Genomic DNA, 19,336 nt, shown 5'->3' on the forward strand with positions numbered 1-19,336 from the left:
CTCAATTTTTAATCCTCGGGAGGCAGACGACTGTTCTGTGCTAGGAATAACTAGCTCTGGAAATAGATGGAAGTCTGCCTATCGCCGTCCATCATCACGGAATGGAAGAGAAAGGGCTTGGGATGCTGTAAGTACCACACAGCAAACTCTCTTCATCATTTACTGGAAAGACTAATCTCTGTCGAACTCAGTCCTCGAGGGGTGGGCGTATTTTTTCTTTACAACCTCACACATATTCACAATAAATGCGGAGGTTTTACAACTATGGATAATATCAACAAAAAGAAACGTAAATATATATATATAATATCTATAGTTTGTGTCATTTCCAAAGTCTGCGAGCACCAGTTCCAGAGGACCCGTTTGTCTGGATAAGTTTCTGTCTGGAATCAGCAACTCCAAAATCCTAGAAACGAATTATGAGGCATGGGACTGATGTACTCAGGCCGCTTGACAGGCGGTGTCAGAGATTGTTAAAATTAAGCAGGATTTAAGGAGTTCACAGTGTGTTCACCTCCTTTTGTCAGAACCGTGAATTGTTGGAGATCTTTCTGGTTTGAGTTAAATCAGCTCAACTGAGCTGTGGTTTGGAAAAGAAACAAATGCGATTTGTGGGCTTTTTCACACAGCCAGGGGTTCAGTCTGGAATTTACTGCCTGGAAATATGTTGGAGGTTGTTTCAATCGAGGCATTCAAAGGAGCATTAGATGTTGATATGAGGAGAAACAATATGCAGGGGTTGCGGGGAAAGGCAGGGGATTGACACGAAGTTCTGATTCTCATTTCGAGAGTCGGTGCACCGAATGGTCTCCTTCTGCAAGGTAACAATTCTGTGATTCTGCAATTTAGTTATCCATTCTTACCTGAAAGCTGTTACCACTCAAACCAGTTTCCAACAGAACTGTTGTCAAACTAAAGTAAACTTCTGGAGAACCTTCTCAGCACTGATTACATTGGCATGGATGGTGATGATCTGTCACTGGGGCTCTATTGGAACCTGCAGTGATAACTATGTGCACGGCATGTTCACTTCTGGTCAACCAGGTACTTGTATTTGTCTGAAAAACTCAGAATCTTGGTGCCACTAATCCCACCTCTAAAAGCTCACCCCAAAATCCATTTATTGCATCAACAATCTGATATGGACAGAAGCTGTCATCCTCCCACACTGCCGTGTGCCAATGTGAAACTTTGTTCCTGGAGATTGAAATTCTGTCTAAACATTCCACATCCTCCTCCTGTCTAACCTGGGCTGGAATTCTGCTGTGGCAAACAAAGAATAAAAAGGGGGTAAAGGCGGAACAGGAATGTCACAGTGTGAAGTTATTGATACCAATGTTGAGTTAACAAGGACGTAACCTACTGAATCGGAAGGTGAGATGCTGTTCCTCCAGTTTGCGTTGGGCTTCACGGGGACATTGCAGCAGCTGAAGGACAGACATGTGGACGTGAGAGAAAAGTGCTCATTTGCAATGACAGCAACGGGAGGGTCACGGTTACGCTTACCGACTGAGCAAACGTCTGCCACAATGTGGGCACCTAATTTGTGTTTAGTCTCCCCCATGTGAGAACACACTGGGAGCAGTGAATATAGTTGCGTCAAAGAAATCCATCCCGCCACAAACCTACAAACAACTCTCACACCCTCCCCTGCCTACGCCAAAGGACTATCAGTTTAAGGAGTGGTTTACAACAACCTTCTCAATGACAGGGAGGGTTGAAAGTAAGTGTCGGCCTTACGATTGAAGCTCACACACAATAATGAAAATTGGTCCAAAACTCAGGGAATGTTCTACTGGCGTCATGATGCAGGGTCAGTAATCCAAAGTGACCCGACCTCATAATCTACACTGGCAGATACAAGAAGGTCACTCGCTGCTTCAGTGAGGTTAATATCAGTGTTTTCCACTTCAAGTGCAAGCGGAGAGGATAATTAATTGATTCAGGAAATGCTGTTTCAATCAGGATCAGGAAAATTCTTAATCATGCACTCTTATATGTTTACTCAAATGCATTGAAACCATCATAGTGCGGGACAGTTTTGAATAAGACATCTCACTCCAGTTGCATTGCAGACTCTGGAGTTTTAACTCTTCTATCTCGGAAAGTTTCAGCCTCCCAATTCGACAAGTTGTCCATATTTGAACAGTTCTTGCCATAAAGCTGTCAATAACATTTGATCAAACTTTCGCCGCTCTACAGCGGTACACATACGGTAAGGGAGGTGGTGTAGCTCTGATATTTAAGGATTATATCAGGGCGGTAGTGAGAGATGATATCGGTTCTATGGGGAAAAAAAGGTTGAATACATTTGGGTAGGAATTAGAAAAAGTAAGGAGAAAAAGTCACTGAGAGACGTAGTCCATAGGCCACCAAATAATGACATCATGGTGGGGCGACGAATAAAAAAAGAAATAACTGATGAATGTAAAAATGGTACAGCAATTATCATGGGGGATTTTAATCTACACATCAATTGGTCAAACCAGGTCGGTCAAGACAGCCTTGAGGAGGAGTTCATCGAATTATCTGCGATAGCTTCCTTGAACAGTATGTAATGGAACAGACAATGGGGCAAGCTATCCTAGATCTGGCCCTGTGTAATGAGATGGAAATAATTAATAATCTTGCAGTTAGTGATGCTCTTGGAAGAAGCGATCACAGTTTGGTTGAACTTAAACTCCAGATGGAGCGTGAGAAGGTAAAATCCAATACCAGTGTCTTGTGCTTACACAAAGGAGACTACAAAGGGATGAAGGAGGAGTTGGCTCAGGCAGAATGGGAGCAAAAACGTTAGGTGGGACAATTGAGGAACAGAGGAGGACTTTCAAAGCGATCTTTCACAGTGCTCAGCAAAAGTACATACCAGTGATAAGGAAGGGCTGCAGAAAAGGAGAAAATCAGCCCTGGATATCTAAGGAAATAAAGGAGGGAATCAAATTGAAAGAAAATGCCTACAAAGTGGCAAAGATGAGTGGGAACCTAGAAGATTGGAAAGTCTTTAAAGGTCATCAGAAAGCTACGAAAAAAGCTATAAAGAAAAGTAAGGTGGATTATGAGAGTAAATTAGCTCGGAATATAAAAGCAGATAGCAAACGTTTCTACAAATGTATAACATGAAAAAGAGTGGCTAAAGTAACCATTGGTCCTTTGCAGGATGAGAAGGGGGATGTCATAACTGGAAATGAGAAAACGGCTGAGGCATTGAACAGGTATTTTGAGTCGGTCTTCATAGTGGAAGACAAAATAGCATGCCAAAAATTGATGAAGGGATGGCTATGGCAGGTGAGAACCTAGAAACTATCACTATCACGAAAGAGGCAGTGTTGGGCAAGTTAATGGGGCTAAAGGTAGACAAGTCTCCTGGCCCTGATGGAATGCATCCCAGGGTACTAAAAGAGATGGCAGGAGAAATAGCAAATGCACGAGTGGTAATTTACCAATATTCGCTGGTCTCTGGGGTGGTTCCCGCAGATTGGAAAACAGCAAATGTGATGCCACTGTTTCAAAAAGTAGGTGGACAAAAGGCAGGTCATGATAGGTCGGTTAGCTTAACTTCTGTAGTAGGGAAAATGCTTGAATCTATCATCAAGGACGAAATAGCGAGACTTCTGCAGAAAAGTTGCCCCATTGGTAAGTCGCACCTTGGGTTCATGAAGGGAAGGACATGTTTGACTAATTTGGTGGGATTCGTTGAGAACATTACATGAACAGTGGACAATGGGGAACCTGTGGATGTGATGTATCTGGATTTCCAGAAGGCATTTAACAAGTTGCTGCAGCAAAGACTGCTGCATAAGATAAAGCTGCACGGTGTTACGGGTAATGTATTGGCATGGATAGAGGATTGGTTAACGAACAGAAAGCAAAGAGTGAGGGAAAATTGGTGTTTTTCTAGTTGGCGATCAGTGACTAGTGGTGCCTCAGGGATCATTGTTGGGACCGCAATTGTTTACGATTTACATTGATGATTTGGAGTTGGGGACCGCGTGTAGTGTGTCAAAATTCGCAGATGACACTAAGATGGGTGGCAGAGCAAAGTGTGCAGAGGACGCTGAAAGTCTGCAAAGGGATAAGTGAGTGGGCAGATGGAGTACAATGTTGGTAAATGTGAGGTCATCCATTTTGGTACGAATAACGTCAAAATGGACTATTATTTAAATGGGAAAAAATTGCAGCATGCTGCTGTGCAGAGGGACCTGGGTGTCCTTGTGCAGGAATCTCAAGGAGTTGGTTTACAGGTGCAGCAGGTGATTAAGAAGGCAAATGGAATTTTGTCCTCATTGCTGGAGGGATGGAGTTTAAAAGCAGAAAGGTTATGTTGCAGCTGTACAAGGTGCTGGTGAGGCCACACCTGGAGTTCAGTGTTCAGTTTTGGTCTCCTTACTTGAGAAAGGATATACTGGCACTGGAAGTTGTGCAGAGGAGATTCACTAGGTTGATTCCAGAGTTGAGAGGGTTGGCTTATGAGGGGAGAGTGAGTCGACTGGGGCTACACTCACTGGAATTCAGAAGAATGACGGGGGATCTTATATAAACATATACGATTCTGAAGGGAGTAGTTAAGATAGAAGCAGGGAAGTTGTTTCCACTGGCGGGTGCAGTTAGAACCCGGGGGCATAGCCTCAAAATAAGGGGAAGCAGATTTAGGACTGAGTTGAGGAGGGGCCTCTTCACACAAAGAGTTGTGAATCTGCGGAATTCCCTGCCCAGTGAAGCAGTTGAGGATACCTCATTGAACGTATTTAAGGCAAGGATAGATAAATTGTTGAACAGTCAAGGGATTAAGGGTAATGTTGAACGGGCGGGTAAGCGAAGCTGAGTCCACAAAACGATCAGCCATGTTCTTATTGAATGACGGAGCAGGCTCGACGGGCCAGATGGCCTACTCCTGCTTCTAGTTCTTCTGTTCTTGTGTTCTTATATAGCGGAGCAGTGACCTCGATTTCAGCTGTGCCCATTCCTCTCTTTCATCTGCTTTCAATCCATCAACGGCGCTCTGCACAAATTAATAACTGGTTTCGCGAACAATTGACACAAATACTGCACCTTTCAGGAATCATCAGTAAAATTCCAGAGTGGCAGGGAGCTGCTGGCGAGACTAAACATAGTAGCTGCTATAAACGTCCTTTAAAAATGTGGCAGGACGGTCTCCGGTGTGTTGCTGATTACAGTGAAACTCGCCTGGGAAGAAAAAATAAATTCCTAAAGGAGGGGCTGTCCTTCATTGAGCAGCTACTGAGAGGATAATTCCAATTGCATTGGGATCTTGATCAACTGGGCCAGTGGGCTGACGAATGGCAGATGGAGTTTAATTTAGAAAATTCAAGGCGATGCATTTTGATAGATTGAACCAGGGCAGGACTTACTCAGTTAATGGTAGGGCGTTGTGGAGAGTTACAGAACAAAGAGATCAAGGGGTAAATGTTCATAGCTCCTTAAAAGTGAAGTCACAGTTGGACAGAGTAGTGAAGAAGGCATTCGGCATGCTTGGTTTCATCGGTCAGAACATTGAATACAGGAGTTGGAATGTCTTGTTGAAGTTGTAGAAGACATTGGTAAGGCCACACTTGGAATACTGTGTGCAACTCTCGTCACCCTATTATAGAAAGGATATTATTAAACTAGAAAGAGTGCAGAAAATATTTACTTGGATGCCAGCGGGACTTGATGGATTGAGTTATAAGGAGAGGTTGGATAGACTGGGACTTCTTTCTCTGGAGCGTAGGAGGCTGAGGGGTGACCTTGTAGAGGTCTATAAAATAATGAGGGGCACAGATCAGCTAGATAGCCAATATCTTTTCCCAAAGCTAGGGGAGTCTAAAACTAGAGGGCATAGTTTTAAGGTGAGAGGGGAGAAATACAAAAGTATCCAGAGGGGCAACTTTTTCACACAGAGGGTGATGAGTGTCTGGAACAAGCTGCCAGAGGTAGTGGTAGAGGCGGGTACAATTTTGTCTTTTAAAAAGCATTTAGATAGTTACATGACTACGATGGGTATAGAGGGATATGGGCCAAATGCGGACAATTGGGATTTGCTCAGGAGTTTAAAAAAAATGGTGACAAGGACAAGTTGGGCCGAAGGGCCTGTTTCCATGCTGTAAACCTCTATGACTCTATGACTCTATGATGACTGTGGCTGCAAAGACAAGATTTTCTCCGACAACTTTTGCTCATTCCAAATCATTGGGAGAATGTTGTCACAAAACTTGCTTACAGAGAGGAAGCACAACGTAAATACAACTGAGTTCACCCGAGTGTAACCCGAGGCCTGTGAAATGGGGCTCCTCTATGACTGTTACAGAGGTAAATGCATCAATCACAAAGCAAGTTCGACTGTCATTTTTTTCTCTCTTTCAATAATTTATGACTTGCTGTAACCGGTTAAACAGATCTAGGTTGACGGCCATTCAGGAATATATTTCAGTTCACTGAAGTTCCAACTCCCAGAACCATAGCCCCACATTTAAAATTCAACAGGCTCCGGGTAATTCCGCGCTGAAACACCGGCCATGAGATTGGAATACTGAGCGCCTGGCCTGCAAATGGTGAAAATGTTCCTCAAAATCCAACACATTAAAGCTGGGAAGGAGTGACATTTTAAAATATTTTGACTGAAAGGTCTGAACAAATCTTGCTTTTTAAGCTGAAAAATAATTTCAAATGGAATTTGGGTGAATATATCATACAGGTGATGGAAATGCACCCAAACGACATGACAGTAAGTGTTTTTACATGGGATTGCATCAGATTTCCGATCATGAGGAAACTCGCAGTTTGAGATTTGCTTTGTGCTGAATATATTCATCATTGCGACAAAGAAAAACGCAGCTGTTGCTGAGCAGGTTTATGAAGATGGAAACATCCAGAACGCTCTGGTGAAAAACCTCACACCATGCTGAAAAGCAGAAGCTTTGAATTTGCAAATCCAGGAGGTCTGAAATTACCAAAATTGTGCGATCCGTCAGCAATAAAGTAGAATTAGTGTAGCACTGAATATGAAAATCTGCTGCTCGTCTTAAGAACTGCAGTCGTCGGTGGCCTCAGGTGATTAGAGTGTGGTCAGAATAAGAGTAGAGATCTCCCTGTACACTGTCCCTACCAAACATCCCCAATACTGGTACAGCATGGGGTAAGTTAGAGGGTAAAGCTCGCTCTACAATATCCCATTAATCACTCCCAGGACAGGTACAGCACGGGGTTATACAGAATAAAGCTCTGGATCCTAGACGTGTAAGTCCTTTCTGGATGTAGGATACGAGGTGCCATGATGAGAATATCAGCCGACACAGCATTCCATATGAGTTACATTTGTTTATCAGACGCGGTTAGACTTTCATCTTCAATGTACCTGAAGACTCCACCGAGAAGTAATCCACCAGAGACCACAGGCCCAACACTAAAAGTATAAATGATGAACTCATTATTGGCCTTGCTTCCGATCTAAATTTACTCGTGGTGGCACTAATCGACACTTACTACTTCAATACAACTGGCAATTGTTCCATACAACATTACTGGTCATTTCTCCATGTTGACAATACAGGTGGCAAAGTGTTGCTGCCTTGTTCCCAGGGAAATCACAACGGTAATGATCGAGAGAGAAAGAGAGTGAGAGAGAGAGAGAGAGAGAGAGAGAGATAGGAGTGTCAGGGCTACTGAGATGCTGTGAAAATCTATCTTTGCTCGACGATATCACCTGTTAAAAAGGAGTCAAGCTTGGGAATGTTCACCCCTACAGGACCTGCCTTTTAAAAAAATAAAGCAACAGGTGTCATCGTCGAGTGTCATGCAACACTCCAATCCTAGAAAAGAGTTTGGGCTAAACTGTGAAGCATCTCTGTATGGCATTGGGGTGGTAATAGCAAATAGGTAGATCATTGGAAAGGAACATCCAATTAAAAATGCCTCTAGGACCTTCGCCAGAGCAGAAAGAACGCACGCCCATATTGATAAAGAAGGGTTGGCGGTGATATTTGGAGCAAAATAAAATCCATCAATACATTTATTGATGGACATTTGTGATTGTCAACAATCACGATCCGATATTGCGACTACTCAGAGAGGACAAAGCGGTGCTACCGGTAGCATCAGCCCGTGTTCAGCCGAGGGATATATTATTCTCCCACTACAACTATCATTTGGAACACCGGCTGGGAGGCCACGTAGCAAACGCATAGGCCATGAGTAGCCTGCTTTAGCAGACACACCACTGATGGTGCCACAATTAGAAGATACGGTAATGACCATGAATTCTCTGGATGTCCGTCCTGTGGCTGCACGTAACAGAACTTTGGATGCAAAATCCTTGGTCCTCTCAAAAGTTAAACAGTTAGTGCTGATGGGAGAAATGGAAAGACCAGTACAACCCCAATTCCACCCTTATCGGAGCTCACTGTACAAGATGGAATACTGCTCTGGTTGGCACGATGGGTTTCTCCATGTCAGGACCGCTGTTCCAAACTGGCTGAACTAAATCACAGGAGTGTCCAGAATGAAGATGCTGGCCAGGAGCTATGCTGAGTGGCTGGGAGCGGACACGGACATTGTGGCGCTTGTGTGTTGTTGCCAACAATGCCAGCTAGGGCAGTGTTGTCACCAGCAGCTCGCCTGCACCCGTGCAAATGGTTTGGCCATGGACTCTGCTCTGCATGGATCATGCAGCCCATTCATCGGTTCGATGTCTCCAGTCATATTGGCGACCGATCCCAAGTGGGTGGACGTCCATAGGGTGAACCCGGCGACCACAGCGGTAACTGGAGAGAAACTTCACAATTCCTTTTCCAAGCATAGGATCCCGGAAGTGCTGATCTCTGACAACGGACATCATTTTTCCAGCCAGGGCTTCACCAGGTTCTTGAAGTTGAATGAGATTCAATAAATCAGAATGGCACCACACCATCCATTGTCGAACAGCCGAGTGGAGAGAGTGGTCCAGAATTTAAAAGTTGCTGGAAAGATAACAGCCCGCAGCCTTAGGAGACAACAAACTCTCCCAAATGTTATTTGATATCGGAGAAAACCCTGATACCACGATGGGAATAGTGCCTGCGGAATTGCTCATGGGCAGACGACTCCACCTTTGATCTTCCTGAAACCTTTGGGAGAAGAATGGAAACGCAGCAGGAAGCTCAAAGCGGAGGCTATCGCACCAGCAGCCATGGGAGACAATTGGAGGCAGGTGAAAAAGTACTGGCTGAAAATAATTACGCCAAAGGGTCCCGCAGGGTACAGTTGTGACTAAGGGGGTCCGGCATCCAATAAAATATGCGTGGGTGAGGCCATCCAGTAAAAAACGTCTGGACCAGGTGTAGGCCTCCAAAGCCCAGTTCATGCCGAAGCCAGCTATGGCCAGCCGGCCAGCATCCCGGACCGGGCTCTCCATCATTCGTATTTAGGAATTTGCAGCCGGAAATGAAGACGCACATGCAGCCGCGGCTATTCGATTGCTTCCTGAGGAATGGAGTGAACCAGCACTCTGGCACTCGCTTCATCAGAGAGGAGCGACTGTTCGATGTGCGCCACCCATGTCGGACACTCTGTCGGCGGAACCAGACCGGCACCGAAATGTCAGAAGGGATGCATGCGGAGCGTGAAGCACTGAGGTTCTTTGGACTTAAGGTGGGAGGGGTGTAACGACCTCAACGAGGCACATGAGGTTTGTCTCTTGGTGTCTCAGCTCCCTGATTGAGTTGATGATTGTCCGCTCAATCAGGGAACCTTGCCTGTATATATGTTGAGGAGTGTCAGGGCTACTGACGAACTGGATTCTGACTTTGTACCTGCAACACTTTTAAGAGTGGAACTAAGATTGTAAATAAAGGGAATCTGGTGAAGGGACAGCGCCCTCTGAGTAATTATTTCAACAATCAGACCTGACCCGTGATCCTGAGCAATGTGAGGTTGCAATTTTGCAAAATGATACGAGGTGATTCATATGCGCAGGTAAAACATAAATCTGTTCCAGCAGAGAATCCGCCAAGGCCCTATCCCCTTTAGACTCACGTATTTACCCCGATATCTCTGTAATACACACACCTTGGAGCAGACACTAAGGGACAATATAGAATGGCCAATTCACCTAACCTGCTCATATTTGGACTCTGGGGGAAAACTGCAGGAAACCCACACTTACAAATTCCACAATGTCACCCAACCCCATAATCGAAACTGGGACCCTGATGCTGTCAGGCCGACAATATTAGGGATGAGGTCTCACAAATCACTGTATAATTAAAGCATCACATCCTTATTCGACGTTAAGTTACTCTGATAATTAGACATATCTCTCCATCAGCCTTTTTACCCACTTTCTGAGCCTGTGTGCTAACGTCTTGCAACTTTTGCACCGTAAGACCGAGATCCCTCTACAATTTGGGATTCTGCAGCTGTTCTTCGTCTCAGTAATATTCCCTTTTTGATTTTTCCTTCCAAAGTGAAGAACTTCACACTTTCCTCCCTCACTCTCCACCTCCAGATTGTGCACACTCACACAACTCTTCTAAGTCTATATTCAATCTCCTCATGCCCCCCTCACGATATATTGTCTTCCATACATAGAAACATAGAAACCCTACAGTGCAGAAGGAGGCCATTCGGCCCATCGAGTCTGCACCGACCACAATCCCACCCAGGCCCTACCCCCACATATTTTTACCCGCTAATCCCTCAAACCTACGCAGCCCAGGACTCTAAGGGACAATTTTTAACCTGGCCAATCAACCTAACCCGCACATCTTTGGACTGTGGGAGGAAACCAGGTACTTAAGCAATTGGGGCTCGTACTGGGGAAGGTGTGACCTCTATGAGAAGGATGGTCTACACCTTAATCAGAAGGGGACCAATATCCTGGGGGGTAAATTTGCTAAGGCCATGCAAGGAGGTTTAAACTGATTCGGGGGGGTGGAGGGATCCTGAGTAGTGGGGCTGAAAGTGAGGGATGCATGGATGGGGACTGCAATGCACGGCATTGCAGAGGTGGGGTGGAGCAGGGTTTGAAATGTGTATACTTCAATGCCAGGAGTATTCGCAATAAAGTGGGTGAACTTGCAGCGTGGATCAGTACCTGGGACTTCGATGTTGTGGCTATTTCAGAGACATGGATAGAGCAGGGGCAGGAATGGATGCTGCAGGTCCCGGGGTTCAAATGTTTTAGTCGAAGTAGGGAAGGAGGTAGAAGAGGAGGAGGGGTAGCATTATTGGTCAGAGATTGTATCACAGTGTCAGAGAGGAGGTTTGATGAGGACTTATCTGTTGAGGTAGTATGGGCGGAGATTAGAAATAGGAGAGGAGAGGTCACCCTGTTGGGAGTCTTTTATAGACCTCCTAAAAGTTCTAGAGAGGTTGAGGAAAGGATTGCGGAGTCAATCCTGCTTAGGAGTGAAAGTAATAGGGCAATTGTTATGGGGGATTTTAACTTGACTAATATTGACTGGAATTGTTATAGCTCTAGCTCGTTAGAGGGGTCAGTTTTTGTTCAAAGCGTGCAGGAAGGTTTTTTGACTCAGTATGTAGACAGGCCAACTAGAGGTGAGGCTATATTGGATCTGGTGCTGGGAAATGAGCCAGACCAGGTGCTAGACTTGGAAGTTGGTGTGCATTTTGGTGATAGTGACCACAATTCGGTTACGTTCACCTTAGTGATGGAAAGGGATAGGCATGAACCTCGGGCCAGTGGTTTTAGCTGGGGGAAGGGTAATTATGAGGCTATTAGGAGAGAATTAGGAAACATAGGTTGGACTAGGAGATTACAGGGACTGGGAACGTCCGACATGTGGAGTTTTTTCAAGGAGCAGCTACTGCGAGTCTGTGATAGGTATGTCCCTGTCAGGCAAGGAGGAATTGGTAGGGCTAGGCAACCGTGGTGCACCAAAAAAGTTTCTTTGTTGGTTAAAAAGAAAAAGGAGGCTTATGTTCGGATGAGACGTGAGCACTCGGGTAGTGCACTAGAAAGCTTTAGATTGGCTAAGAGGGAGTTGAAGAGCGAGCTTAGAAGGGCTAAAAGGGGACATGAGAAGACTTTGGCGGATAGGGTTAAAGAGAATCCTAAGGCGTTCTATAGGTATGTCAAGAACAGAAGGTTGGTTAGGGCAAGTTTAGGGCCAGTTATAGATGGCAGAGGGAAGTTATGTGTGGAACCGGAGGAGATTGGTGAAGCATTGAACCAATATTTCTCTTCGGTGTTCACGCAAGGGGACATGAATATAGCTGAGGAGGACACTGGGTTGCAAGGGAGTAGAATAGACAGTATTACAGTTGATAAGGAGGATGTGCAGGATATTCTGGAGGGTCTGAAAATAGATAAATCCCCTGGTCCGGATGGGATTTATCCAAGGATTCTCTGGGAGGCAAGAGAAGTGATTGCAGAGCCTCTGGCTCTGATCTTCAGGTCGTCGTTGGCCTCTGGTATAGTACCAGAAGATTGGAGGTTAGCGAATGTTGTCCCATTGTTTAAGAAGGGGAACAGAGACTTCCCCGGGAATTATAGACCGGTGAGTCTCACTTCTGTTGTCGGCAAGATGTTGGAAAAAATTATAAGGGATAGGATTTATAGTTATTTGGAGAGTAATGAATTGATAGGTGATAGTCAGCATGGTTTTGTGGCAGGTAGGTCGTGCCTTACTAACCTTATTGAGTTTTTTGAGAAAGTGACCAAGGAGGTGGATGGGGGCAAGGCAGTGGACGTGGTATATATGGATTTTAGTAAGGCGTTTGATAAGGTTCACCATGGTAGGCTTCTGCAGAAAATGCAGATGTATGGGATTGGGGGTGATCTAGGAAATTGGATCAGGAATTGGCTAGCGGATAGGAAACAGAGGGTGGTGGTTGATAGTAAATATTCATCATGGAGTGCGGTTACAAGTGGTGTACCTCAGGGATCTGTTTTGGGGCCACTGCTGTTTGTAATATTTATTAATGATCTGGATGAGGGTATAGTTGGGTGGATTAGCAAATTTGCTGATGACACCAAAGTCGGTGGTGTGGTAGACAGTGAGGAAGGGTGTCGTAGTTTGCAGGAAGACTTAGACAGGTTGCAAAGTTGGGCCGAGAGGTGGCGGATGGAGTTTAATGCGGAGAAGTGTGAGGTAATTCACTTTGGTAGGAATAACAGATGTGTTGAGTATAGGGCTAACGGGAGGACTTTGAATAGTGTGGAGGAGCAGAGGGATCTAGGTGTATGTGTGCATAGATCCCTGAAAGTTGGGAATCAAGTAGATAAGGTTGTTAAGAAGGCATATGGTGTCTTGGCGTTTATTGGTAGGGGGATTGAATTTAGGAGTCGTAGCGTTATGTTGCAACTGTACACAACTCTGGTGCGGCCGCACTTGGAGTACTGTGTGCAGTTCTGGTCCCCACATTACAGGAAGGATGTGGAGGCTTTGGAGAGGGTGCAGAGGAGGTTTACCAGGATGTTGCCTGGTATGGAGGGGAGATCCTATGAGGAGAGGCTGAGGGATTTGGGATTGTTTTCGCTGGAAAGGCGGCGGCTAAGAGGGGATCTTATTGAAACATATAAGATGATTAGAGGTTTAGATAGGGTGGATAGTGATAGCCTTTTTCCTCTGATGGAGAAATCCAGCACGAGGGGGCATGGCTTTAAATTGAGGGGGGGTAGTTATAGAACCGATGTCAGGGGTAGGTTCTTTACCCAGAGGGTGGTGAGGGATTGGAATGCCCTGCCAGCATCAGTAGTAAATGCGCCTAGTTTGGGGGCGTTTAAGAGATCCGTAGATAGGTTCATGGACGAAAAGAAATTGGTTTAGGTTGGAGGGTCACAGTTTTTTTTTTTTTAACTGGTCGGTGCAACATCGTGGGCCGAAGGGCCTGTTCTGCGCTGTAATGTTCTATGTTCTATGAAACCAGAGCACCCGGAGGAAACCCACGCAGACACGAGGAGAATGTGCAAACTCCACACAGACAGTGACCCGAGCCGGGAATCGAACCCGGGACCCTGGAGCTGTGAAGCAGCAGTGCTAACCACTGTGCTACCGTGCCGCCCTTTGTGTTAAATGCGAATCTAGACCTCCGATCTTCACTGTCCTCAATTCAATCATCCATATGAGATGGAAAAATGTAACGTGTCAGCACAGACCTCTGACAGAATGCTAGAATCAATTATGTGATTGAAAATCTGAATATTTCCATTATAATATTCGGACAAACAAGATACTTACGAAAAAACGTAACAGAGGCAGCATCACTTTGTGATGCGGAAAATAGGATTAAGAAATGTCTTGATGCTCACAGAGGCTGTAAGAATCAACGTGGACTAAAGGAGAATCCCTCAACTATTGAACATAGTTCATAAATACATGCCATTAAAAAACATGCCAGCTGTTTGCTCACAGCACTGGTGGTAATACATTAGCAGCGAGAGAGGATAAAACATCTACCAGGAAACGGGAAATCCGGATAACTGCTGTCCAATTAGGACGATAAAACTATTATTTTGCCGCTGGGATCAAAGCAGGGTCCTTAAGTATTCAGAAGGTTGATATATGACCTATGTTTTAGATGATGAGGCCATGTGCATTGCACATAGTTGTGTTCACACTAACAAAGTGACTAAGGGAAATGTGAGGATGGCAGATGGGAAATTAAAAGTTTCAGGGAATGTGTGGGAAATGTCATATTGAGTACAAACTGGGACAATTGTAGATCATACACTTTGTCAGAAGAACAGAAACACGGGCTGTTGTTTAAATGCAGAGGGACTACAGAAGATTGCAGTGGAGAAGAGCTTGTTTTTTTCTTTCATGGATCAGGAAATGTCATCTGACATATCCAGCAAAAAATTGAATGTTGACCTTTACTCAAAAAGGACTGCAGCTCACATCGAGGGAACTCCTGCTACAACAGGCCAGTGGATTGGTGAGGCCGCATCCAGAGTTGTTGCGGACAATTTCTCATATTTACATAGTATTAAACTTGCATTGCAGGCAGTTCATAGAATTTACTCGACTGTTTCCAGGAATGACGGAGTTGTCGTCTGAGAATAAACTGAATAATTTGCGCCCATACCAATTGGAGTTTAGAGGAAAGAGAGCGAATCTTACAGACACATGTCATATTCTGACCCTTTGTCATCGGATATTGTCATTCATGGGACAACCAAGAAGTATGGGAAACCGTTCCAAAATAACATGAGAAAACTTCAGATTCTGGTTGGATAAAAGTATAGAGTCCGATTGTCAATTTACCAATGATGACGAATAACAAATGCTAATCGAGGAAAGAACAGTAAGGGGGATAAACACACTCTGATGTGGTGCAGGCTGACCAGTGTGTGCTGAATTGGTATGGTGGCTGAGAGAATTCACCCCAAACAACAACAGATGTGCGTTATGTTGCTCATTGGAAAATGGCCATCTTTGAGTGAATGCAGCTTCAACTTAGCACTCATGAGAAATGACGTGGAACTTTCTTTCCAACTTAAAAACAGAGCTAAAAATAGGTCAGAACAACAGGGATTTAAGACAGGTGGCGTCATCTGTTTGTTCAGTATTTCAAAGAACACTAAATAATGATGTAATTTCTATACCCCGTGGACATTCCGCAGAGTATAAGTTAAGGACTTTCTGAAAACAACTCAAAGTTTATCTGAGGCAGATTTCCACCAGTATACAGAGAGATAGACCTCGACACGGAATACAATGCATCGTCCAATGCAATGGGTCAAGAAAATATTCTATATGGTTATTGCTGTCGTTGGTGTTCCTGGTAAATCACAAATGCTTTAAAATTATGTGAATCTATGTGTGAGTCTGTGCCTGCTTTTAATCTGTTCAATGTGCCATATGCTGTTTAATGTGTTCTACGCTGATCTGATGCTGACTATTGTGCAGATAACTGTGCTACCAAATGTGGTATTTGCGACCAAATAAGCCTGTTGGACTTTAACCTGGTGTTGTAAGACTTCTTACCGGAAAGTTATAATACAGGTATCTGTGATTGTATGTTAGATTGGCACTAACTCGAGGGGACACTGACCATGCAAAATTTGGGCTCTGAGTCACGGGGAAATTGTGCTGATTGTGACTATCAGAACATGTGAGAATGGAACAGGAGTATTGCATTAGTATCTTCCCCACTATTCAATAAGATCACGAATGACATGACCTTTTCTCAATTCGAATTTCCTCCCGTCTGGCACGAACACTTTAGTCGTTTATTGATCAAATAAATCTACTAAAATGACTTTCTGTGATTGATAGAAATAATCTCTAAACATCCTAAAACCAAGAGAGACAGCATGGTTTTGTAAGAGGGAGGTCGTGCCTTACAAATTTGGTGGAGTTTTTTGAGGAAGTGACAAAAACGGTTGATGAAGGAAGGGCCATGGATGTCGTCTACATGGATTTCAGTAAGGCATTTGACAAAGTCCAACATGGCAGGTTGGTTAAGAAGTTTAAGGCTCATGGGATACAAGGAGAAGTGGCTCGATGGGTGGAGAACTGGCTTGGCCATAGGAGACAGAGGGTAGTGGTCGAAGGGTCTTTTTCCGGCTGGAGGTCTGTGACCAGTGGTGTTCCGCAGGGCTCTGTACTGGGGCCTCTGCTATTTGTGATGTATATAAATGATTTGGAAGAAGGTGTAACTGGTGTAACCAGCAAGTTTGCGGATGACACGAAGATGGCTGGACTTGCGGATAGCGAAGAGCATTGTCGGGCAATACAGCAGGATATAGATAGGCTGGAAAATTGGGCGGAGAGGTGGCAGATGGAGTTTAATCCGGATAAATGCGAAGTGATGCATTTTGGAAGAAATAATGTAGGGAGCAGTTATACAATACATGGCAGAGTCATCAGGAGTATAGAAACACAGAGGGACCTAGGTGTGCAAGTCCACAAATCCTTGAAGGTGGCAACACAGGTGGAGAAGGTGGTGAAGAAGGCATATGGTATGCTTGCCTTTATAGGACGGGGTATAGAGTATAAAAGCTGGAGTCTGATGATGCAGCTGTATAGAACGCTGGTTAGGCCACATTTGGAGTACTGCATCCAGTTCTGGTCGCCGCACTGCCAGAAGGACGTGGAGGCGTTAGAGAGAGTGCAGAGAAGGTTTACCAGGATGTTGCCTGGTATGGAGGGTCTTAGCTATGAGGAGAGATTGGGTAGACTGGTGTTGTTCTCCTTGGAAAGACGGAGAATGAGGGGAGATCTAATAGAGGTGTACAAGATTATGAAGGGTATAGATAGGGTGAACAGTGGGAAGCTTTTTCCCAGGTCGGAGGTGACGATCACGAGGGGTCACGGGCTCAAGGTGAGAGGGGCGAAGTATAACTCAGATATCAGAGGGACGTTTTTTACACAGAGGGTGGTGGGGGCCTGGAATGCGCTGCCAAGTAGGGTGGTGGAGGCAGGCACGCTGACATCGTTTCAGACTTACCTGGATAGTCACATGAGCAGCCTGGGAATGGAGGGATACAAACGATTGGGCTCGTTGGACCAAGGAGCGACACAGGCTTGGAGGGCCGAAGGGCCTGTTTCCTGTGCTGTACTGTTCTTTGTTCTTTGTTCTCTTCCATTTGTAGTCTCCCTTCCAAGAGGAGTCACCCACTTGGTACCCATCATTTAAAGAGCCCTCAAGATCTCAAAAACATTAAAGTAAAATACAGCTGATGCTGAAAAACAGGCATTGAAACAGTAAATGTGGAAACATCTCAACCAGTCTGGCAGCGATGGCACATTATCACATTGTTTGTGGGAGTGTAATGAGATGAGTTTGCTTAGCACAACAGGAGACCGACCGGAGAGAAGAGAAAAGCAGATTCAAGAATGTGTTTTTCCACGACTTGTGGAGAGTGGGGAATGGAAGCGGGAACAAGAGCCATGCGAGGATCTATCAGGGACAATATTGATCCAGACCCTGGTTCAGGGCCACTCGCTTACCAGGAAAGAGCAGGAAGAGACATCCAGGGGAGTTTTGGGGAGTTTGAAATTAAAACAATTCCTGTCATCGCAGGAAAGTTCGAAGTTAAATGGTTGGTGATGGAGTTTACTAAGCGGTCGGGCCAGAAGAGACGGTGAGACTTTCGTGTTCTTTAAAGTTTTTGTTAATCCTACTGAAACTAATTAAAATAGGAAAGCCAATTTTTCATATTTCTAACATTATTAATGCAAGAAGTCAGGCTATTTATTTGGCAACATGTTTCAATGTTGATAAGGTTTATTTATATTTTCAGAGTGTTTCAATATTTGTAAGAGTTGTGCTTTATTAATGATGGTGTGGTTTGTTCAAACAGTTGCTTTTATTAAAATAGAAAGGAATAATGGCATTGAAAATTGTATATTGAGTCATTATGTTTACTATCAGCGGTGTCCAAGTGATCAACTGCAATGAACAGTGAACAGCAGAAGCACCATCTCTGGAATGGGCCATCATCATCTCAGGGATAATTTGGCCACAGTCAACGTATGTTCCCAGCAAAGGGAGAGGCAGAGAGAACAATTACAGAGCTCACTGTATACCGAAAAAGACAGGGATTAAGTTCAATAAGAAAAAGTAAGAAAATATCGAGGATGGGGTGTGGAATGGACTGCCTGCAATGACAGTGGAGTCAGACAATTTAGGAACATTTAAGCGGTTATTGGAATCGGCACATGGAGCACACCAGGATGATAGGGAGTGGGATAGCTTGATCTTGGTTTCAGATATAGCTCGGCACAACATCGTGGGCCGAAGGGCCTGTTCTGTGCTGTACTGTTCTATGTTCTATGTTAACATGACGAAGGACCAGATTCACTGTCGAAAGAGAAGAGAACTTACAAACAACTCAAACAAGAGAAGCAAAGAGAAAGCAGGATAAAATAATGGCTTCTTGTTGTAAGAGAATATCACAGTTTTAGTTTGAATAACAGATAGTAAGAGGACGATTGGGACGAATGGTGGGGGGGGGGCGATTTATGATTGGCGATTTAGGTCATAGTTACCATCAAATGAAGAGTTAACATTCACTTTTAAGAGGGGAGACTGCAAATCTCAAGGACCCAATACCAACCAAGCATAGGTGGACTCATGCATCCTCAGGTTAGATTCTTATCTGTAACTCTTCCCCTCCTCCATCACCCACCTTACTGTCAGTTCAAGAAGGCCGATCACCTTCTCAAAGGAAACCTGGGCTTTCACACAAACTGTTGGTCTTCTCAGAGGCGTGCCTCCGCCATGAAATAATATGTTACTCAGAGTTGCTGTGTCATTTCCATGTTCTGTTCCCTTCTCTGTCTACAGTTAATTTAATGGCGATTCTGGTCCTGCTCCGGGGGAAATGTGGCCTCTCCAGCTGCAGCACTCGCTACCTGGTGGCCATGGCAGCCGGGGATCTGATGGTTATTAT

Source organism: Mustelus asterias (genome assembly GCF_964213995.1).
Source record: "Mustelus asterias chromosome 26 unlocalized genomic scaffold, sMusAst1.hap1.1 SUPER_26_unloc_7, whole genome shotgun sequence".
Lineage (NCBI taxonomy): Eukaryota > Metazoa > Chordata > Chondrichthyes > Carcharhiniformes > Triakidae > Mustelus > Mustelus asterias.